Source organism: Littorina saxatilis, linkage group LG2 (genome assembly GCF_037325665.1).
Source record: "Littorina saxatilis isolate snail1 linkage group LG2, US_GU_Lsax_2.0, whole genome shotgun sequence".
Classification (NCBI taxonomy): Eukaryota; Metazoa; Mollusca; class Gastropoda; order Littorinimorpha; family Littorinidae; genus Littorina; species Littorina saxatilis.
In genome coordinates, this window is record NC_090246.1 from 64,178,908 (window position 1) to 64,186,128 (window position 7,221).

The 7,221-nt window shown below is 41.1% G+C and overlaps 1 long non-coding RNA gene across 1 annotated transcript in view; it reads right to left on the reverse strand.

Annotated features, from left to right (window-relative positions):
- LOC138959526 (uncharacterized) overlaps positions 1-2,602 on the reverse strand; it is a 3,788-nt gene extending 1,186 nt beyond the window's left edge. Inside the window, exons 1-2 of the long non-coding RNA XR_011453732.1 lie at positions 1,126-2,602; positions 1-305 (exon numbers count right to left, since the gene is read on the reverse strand). The exon at positions 1-305 is cut by the window's left edge and continues 1,186 nt beyond it. This is a non-coding gene — a long non-coding RNA (uncharacterized lncRNA). The remainder of the gene's footprint in view (positions 306-1,125) is intronic.
- Positions 2,603-7,221: the final 4,619 nt, after the last annotated feature.

Genomic DNA, 7,221 nt, shown 5'->3' on the forward strand with positions numbered 1-7,221 from the left:
CCTGGCTGCTCCAAGCCTCTTCATGTGATGTCCAGTCTAGAATCCGAAGAACTGGGCAGAGTCGGCAGCAGCAGCAGGTCCAAAGTTGAACTCTCTAAGAGCTGTACCAAGTCGTTTACTCACATGGTTCGCACACTCTTCCTTGTCAATGTGAATATCCTCACCATAGGGCTTGATGTCGTTGAGCTATGTAAAAGTCTTGGAGTCACCGTCCGACAGTAGTGTTGTGTAGCGAAGCTTGTTGGTGTTCACCGATCAACGCCATATGACACGGGCTGCTTCCACCTCCATCATCCCTGATGAGCCTGCAAACAAGAACAAAATAAGAAATGTAATTTGCAAACAGAGTATTTTTTAAGTGTGTGTGTGTGTGTGCGCGCATGTGTTATTCACAGTCATTGTCCAGCTAATACTTCAATTATAATTAATGCGGAAAAAAAATGAAATAAACATGGAATTACCAAATTACTGAATATTAAATTTCTAGCAGCAGGTATAGGTGCACTGAACATTGTTAGATTGTAAACGTTAAGCATAATGCATTAATTAATACCATTTGAACGTTTTTAAATTACACTTGTATTGTGCCACACATACATGTACTATTTGCCATCCCCTGACCACTATTCTAGCTCCCTCAGTTCTGGGAAGCCCGTTGATTCTGAAGACTTGTGAATCTCTCTTGATGCTGTAGATACAGCTCTCTCTCTCTCTCTCTCTCTCTCTCTCTCTCTCTCTCTCTCTCTCTCTCTCTCTCTCTCTCTCTCTCTCTCTCTCTCTCTCTGTCTGTCTATCTATCTGTGTGTGTTTTCTTATTATTTTCATCACACACATGCACTCCCCCATGCCCTGAACTATTCAAGATACAAATTGGATTTTTACGCATGTGTTACAACTTTCATTATTATTATCATAAATTGATGATCTGTCTTTATGACGCTTTTTTTTTTAATCCATCATCCATGCCTTTGGTTTTGGTTTTCAGTTTCACTGGAATGCATGGAAAATAATATCCACTCATCACTATTACATTTACTTGTAATTTGCTATATATTATTTGAGTAAGTTGCTTAAATTTGAAATAAACTCTATTCAAATATGTCTGTGCAAACAGATATAATTTACCTTTATAGTTCACCTCACACTTGTCCAAGTGGTCCACGAGCCAGGCCGCATACTCCTCTGGCTTTTCCTGAAACAGCTTCTGCCCCGTAGACTCCACACCTGGCAGTAGGTACACATGACATGGGCATCAACACAGAGTCCAGTAAGTAAGTCCACAACACACCCAACTCCAATGTGCGAAGAGTGTCCACCAGTAAGCCAGGTGCCATCATAGCTCACAATAATGTTCAGGGTGTCGTCGACACCAAGAGTAGTGCCACAGTATCTTGCATGAACTTCTCGAACATATGCAACAGTGTCACTGAACACATGCTTCCGGAATTTCTCCAGTTGTGTGAATAGTTGGCTGGCATGAGTATGACTATGAAAGGTCTTGTGGTGAAGTCCAGCTAAATCCATGTTTTCACAGAAATTTCTGAATGTGGTGGCTCCCAGTCCACAAGCAAGTGAGGAATACACTGCCTGTCTGTTCATGTCGAACACTTTTGTCTTGGCCTTAAATTTTGTCGCAAGATACTGTTCATACACAGGCTCTTCGCACGAAGAACAGTTCACCTGGGCAAATACTGCCAAGCCACTTGTTGGTCTGGAGTCTGTGCAAAGAGACAAGCACTTGTTTTTACACTGTGGACAGCACAGACTTGCAACCATACTGTCTACTTCGGCAAAGTCTACAACACCCCTCTGGGTTTTTACCATGGTTTCAGTAGCAGCAGATGACTTAGTGTCAACTCCACCGGACACAAACCTCTCATACGATTCTTTTTTGAACTCACTTCTTGTCTTCGTGCCGAGAATGTTTTCAGTCGAAGGAATCGACGCGAGCACTAGCAGACGACCCCAAAACCGGCACTAATTCTGCCACGTCAGCCAGCACAGAAGCTGATTGCGCTGATTTCTTCGCCTTCCATTGATTCTTCACTTGATCTGTCCTCTTTTTCGTAGATTTTGGGGCTCCTCTGGTTGTTGATGGCTTGGTGCGAACCATTTTTGCACAGGAGCGTGTACTTTCACTGCTTGTAAACAAGCGCCATTGTTGTACCACGTGACCCCGGTTGAACGAATCAAGATCACATCATACGTCATACTCTCCGTATAAGGAAGTTGGCGTAGATTGACCTACATTGAAAATGTTCCGTTAGAGCCGAAGTAGTCCGGAAAATAACGAAACAACGGTCACATGCAAACAGGGGAGGCTATGTAGCAAGCAACGTCATGCAGTGTTCGCCCTGTCGTCTGCTCAAATTTGCTGATCAAGGTGTTGAAAATCGGCAATAATAAGGCAAGTTCAAGACAAATGAACGCAATCAGGCGAGGGTTGGTGTATTGAATTTATTTTTATTGCACAAAAAAAACATGTATATGCAACATCAACGGCAGAAATTGAAAGAAAAATGACCACAGTTTTCCAAACAGTCAAAATGTCTAAATGCCCAAATCTGCCCAAAAGCTCAAAAATCACCCCCGCACATCCCCTTAACGTTTTTTACTTGGACGTAACATATGTTATCTTAGACTGTTGATTTCTTGAGGATTGTGTTCTTGTTATAATAGACCTCCTGATATATGTATGCTAATTGTGTCGTACTGTATTTCAAACTTCAATAAAAATGTTTAAAACTAAAACAAACATTTGCTCTACAGCTTGGATGCTTTCCATGCGGAGTGATACTGTTTCTATGAAATCATTTCGCAGATTGTCACTGGTGTCTGGTAAGAAATGCATTAATAAAACGTCCCACACTGCAGAGAAAGCACCCATGGTATTGAAGTGTGTATGTTTCCAAGCGGAGGATTTATGTTCTTATTCCATATTAAAGCCTGGTGAGGATCCCAGAAGTTAAGACGATTTGTTTTCATGAGAAAAACTGTGGTCTTTAAAGGTCACTGCCACTAAGATGTAAGTTATTAATTAGAAAAAAACACAGTAAACACTAAGTTCCAAAGACTTTCGGGCCACGCCCTTCTTCAGTAAGATTTTTACTAAGATGTAAGTTATCAAACCGTTAAGTTTATGTTTTTGGCAACATGTTTTAACGAGAGCTAGAGGTTCCAAGCATCCAGTCTCTCTCTCTCTCTCTCTCTCTCTCTCTCTCTCTCTCTCTCTCTCTCTCTCTCTCTCTCTCTCTCTCTCTCTCTCTCTCTCTCTCTCTCTCTCTCTCTCTCTCTCTCTCTCGCCGAGGGCCAGATGTAAAAAACACAGATCACTGCTTACACCCTCGTTAAATAAAGAATTGTTCGTGTTCTTGTTCTTGTTCTCTCTCTCTCTCTCTCTCTCTCTCTCTCTCTCTCTCTCTCTCTCTCTCTCTCTCTCTCTCTCTCTCTCTCTCTCTCTCTATTACCGCACTTTGACCACAATCAATTATTTCACCCTAACCAGTCTGAATTTAGAGCTCATCACTCCTGTCACACTGCCTTAGTCTCTCTTGTTGATCAGTGGTTGGAAAAGATCAACGATAATGAATTTTGTGGAGCTGTTTATGTAGATTTTGCCAAAGCTTTTGATGTAATTGACCACAAGTTGTTACTGAGAAAACTCACATTGTATGGACTCGGGATTGATTCTGTTGAACTTATATCTTCTTTTCTTAGTGACAGGCAACAGGCTGTATACACAAACGCCTCAGCATCAAGTATGCAGGATGTACGATATGGCGTACCACAAGGGTCAGATTTAGACCCTCTCCTCTTCTCTATAAACATAAATGACCTTCCCGTTCACATTGAGAATTTATGTGAACTTTTTGCAGATGACACAACCATACATTCTAGTAACACCAATTTAAGTCGTTTATCAGAATCACTGCAAGAAAGTTTAAACCAGTTGAGTGAATGGACTGAGCTAAATCACATGTCCCTTAACCCCCCCAAAAAACCAAAAAGCATGATAATAACAACTAGGCAAAAACGCCAGAACATAACCTCAATATTTCACGATCTAACGGTTAATGATAAACTTGTTGATAAAGTCGACCATCATAAAGTTTTGGGAGCGACCATTGATAACAACCTGTCTTGGTCACACCACATCGAACAACTGTCTAAACAAGTGTCCAAGAAGGTTTATTTATTATCGAGAATCAAGCACTTTCTGAATTTGAAAACCAGGAAATTATTCTTTAATGCTCATATTCAGTCTGTTATTGATTACGCGTCTACCTTGTGGGACTCGGCAAGTGAAAATTCATTCAAACCACTAATTAGATTACATAAACGAGCGCTTAAAGTAGTATTATTAAAGAAAACAACCCTATCTGAGTTAGACTACATGAACTTAGGCATTCTTCCTCTGAAGGCAAGGCTAAGTTATAATAAAGGTACCCTTATGCATAACATTATTCATGGATGTGTACCTCAAACCATATTTTCCAAATTCACGTTAAAAACTTCACGCCAATTGATGAGACTGAACATGCCTCTGCCTAGGATTGACCTATTCAAATCTAGTCTATTCAGGTAGCAGTCTCTGGAACACTCTTCCGACAATCCTACGGCAAACTAGCAGCACAAACGTTTTTAAGACCAGATATCTCATGAAGTCTAAATAAACATCTGTTGTCGCTAGAATGAAAACGTGAAGGCTTGTTTTAGTTATTTTTTTCCATATTTGTTTGTATATATATATAAATATTTATATATTTTTAAAAAAAATCTGATTTTTTCGAATGCAGTGTATGTCAATGGGCATGGCATTTACAGCTTTGTTGCGTCAGTGCAATCTACTCTATAATTCTTAACTCGTGTCAAATGAACTTACATTTTTCATTTAAGCAATGTATTGTATGTAATTTGATGATATGTTCTTACTTTCATTTTATTATAATCATGTAGCAGTAGTTTTCTTTATTTGCTTATTCTTTAGCAATTTTAGACTAGTCCCTCTTTAGGGCGAGGGCCAGATGTAAACAAGAAGGGCAAAGCCCATACGACTCACATGCTTGACCTCAAATAACTAAACCTAGCAATGACATCATACACTAAGAACTGCTTTAAACATTTTTCCTACCCAAGGTCAAGGTCATCCAAGGTCATGCAACACAAAGCTGTTAATTCAAGACATAGGAAGTACAATGGTGCTTATTGGCCCTTTCTACCATGAGATATGGTCACTTTTAGTGGTTCACTACCTTATGTTGGTCACATTTCATAAGGGTCAAAGTGACCTTGACCTTGATCATATGTGACCAAATGTGTCTCATGATGAAAGCATAACATGTGCCCCACATAATTTTTAAGTTTGAAACAGTTATCTTCCATAGTTCAGGGTCAAGGTCACTTCAAAATATGTATACAATCCAACTTTGAAGAGCTCCTGTGACCTTGACCTTGAAGCAAGGTAAACCAAACTGGTATCAAAAGATGGGGCTTACTTTGCCCTATATATCATATATAGGTGAGGTATTCAATCTCAAAAACTTCAGAGAAAATGGGGAAAATGTGAAAAATAGCTGTTTTTTAGACAACATTTATGGCCCCTGCGACCTTGACCTTGAAGCAAGGTCAAGATGCTATGTATGTTTTTTGGGGCCTTGTCATCATACACCATCTTGCCAAATTTGGTACTGATAGACTGAATAGTATCCAAGAAATATCCAACGTTAAAGTTTTCCGGACGGCCGGCCGGCCGGCCGGCCGGCCGGACGGACGGACGGACGGACGGACGGACGACTCGGGTGAGTACATAGACTCACTTTTGCTTCGCATGTGAGTCAAAAAGCAGATCACTGCTCACTCTATTGCCCTCGTTAAATAAGAATTGTTCTTGTTCTTGTGTGTTCTCTCTCTCTCTCTCTCTCTCTCTCTCTCTCTCTCTCTCTCTCTCTCTCTCTCTCTCTCTCTCTCTCTCTCTCTCTCTCTCTCTCTCTCTCTCTCTCTCTCTCTCTTGTTCGAATCAAAGTATCACACCATATCTTCAGCGTATTACCAATACCTGTCCCAATATAGACCAGTTGGTCTAAGAGGACGTTAAACCCTTATAGTCAGTCAGTCTCTCTCTCTCTCTCTCTCTCTCTCTCTCTCTCTCTCTCTCTCTCTCTCTCTCTCTCTCTCTCTCTCTCTCCATCATTCTAGGTTAATTAAAACTGAGTTTCCGAGCACATACCTCGGCCTCAGAGTTCCATAAATGTTACGCGAGCAATATGAGAATCGTGTCCTGGCTGTAACCTCCACCAACAAAGTCCAACATAGACGATGTATGACGAGATCGGCGGCAAAGGTTCCAACTTTGTGTGTGACGACGTGAGATTCTTTTATCAGCCTAAGCTGCTGGGCCCAGCTAAGTGTTCATCTGAGAACTTCCGTCACATTATGCACCTAATGAACCCGTGTGCAGGTACCGTGAAACGCGTTCGGAAGAGCTTTGCAGTGTATATCCGGCGAACCGTGTATTACGCCAAATTAGTTGACACCACCCAGGCCCCAGAGCGGCACTCAAGATTCACAAATGATGTTCCTGGTGCGCCTTGACCCGTCTGATTTACGCAAAGGATAGCGAGATAAATTGAGTTTTACGCCCTGATAGCAAATTAATTCAGTAAGGGCATGGCGAAAGATACACTGTACCTTCCTTCCCGTGCAAAGTATCATTTATCCTACATTCGTGTGAGATACCACTCATGACATAACAATATCGTTCACCACAGTTCATGTGAATGAGGTCATGTAAAACGAGTCTGGCAGGGACCTGTTTTTCCACTGTGAATGATGCCAGAGTCACCGAGACAAACGTCATTATGGAGACACTTTGGCCCTTGGTGTTTCCCCTACAAGAATTGTTAATACAAACATGTCACGCAATATTTTCCAGAGTTACGTTACTTTGCTTTGACGTCAATGATTGTACAAGGCATTGTAAGAGATCGAGGTTCATTTGGAAGCGTCTTCAATTTGTACGCGTCGACTCAGGGATATTTTGAGCTGACGGCATGAAAGTACAGCATGTAGGATAAACGGAATACTGCATGGCTTGCTGTGTCGTACCAGATTTACACTCGTTGCTTTTTCAAATATTGAAAATCTCGCTTTCGCTCGCAGTTCAATATTTAAAAAAGCAACGAGTGTAAATCTGGTACGACACAGCAAGCCATGTAGTATTAT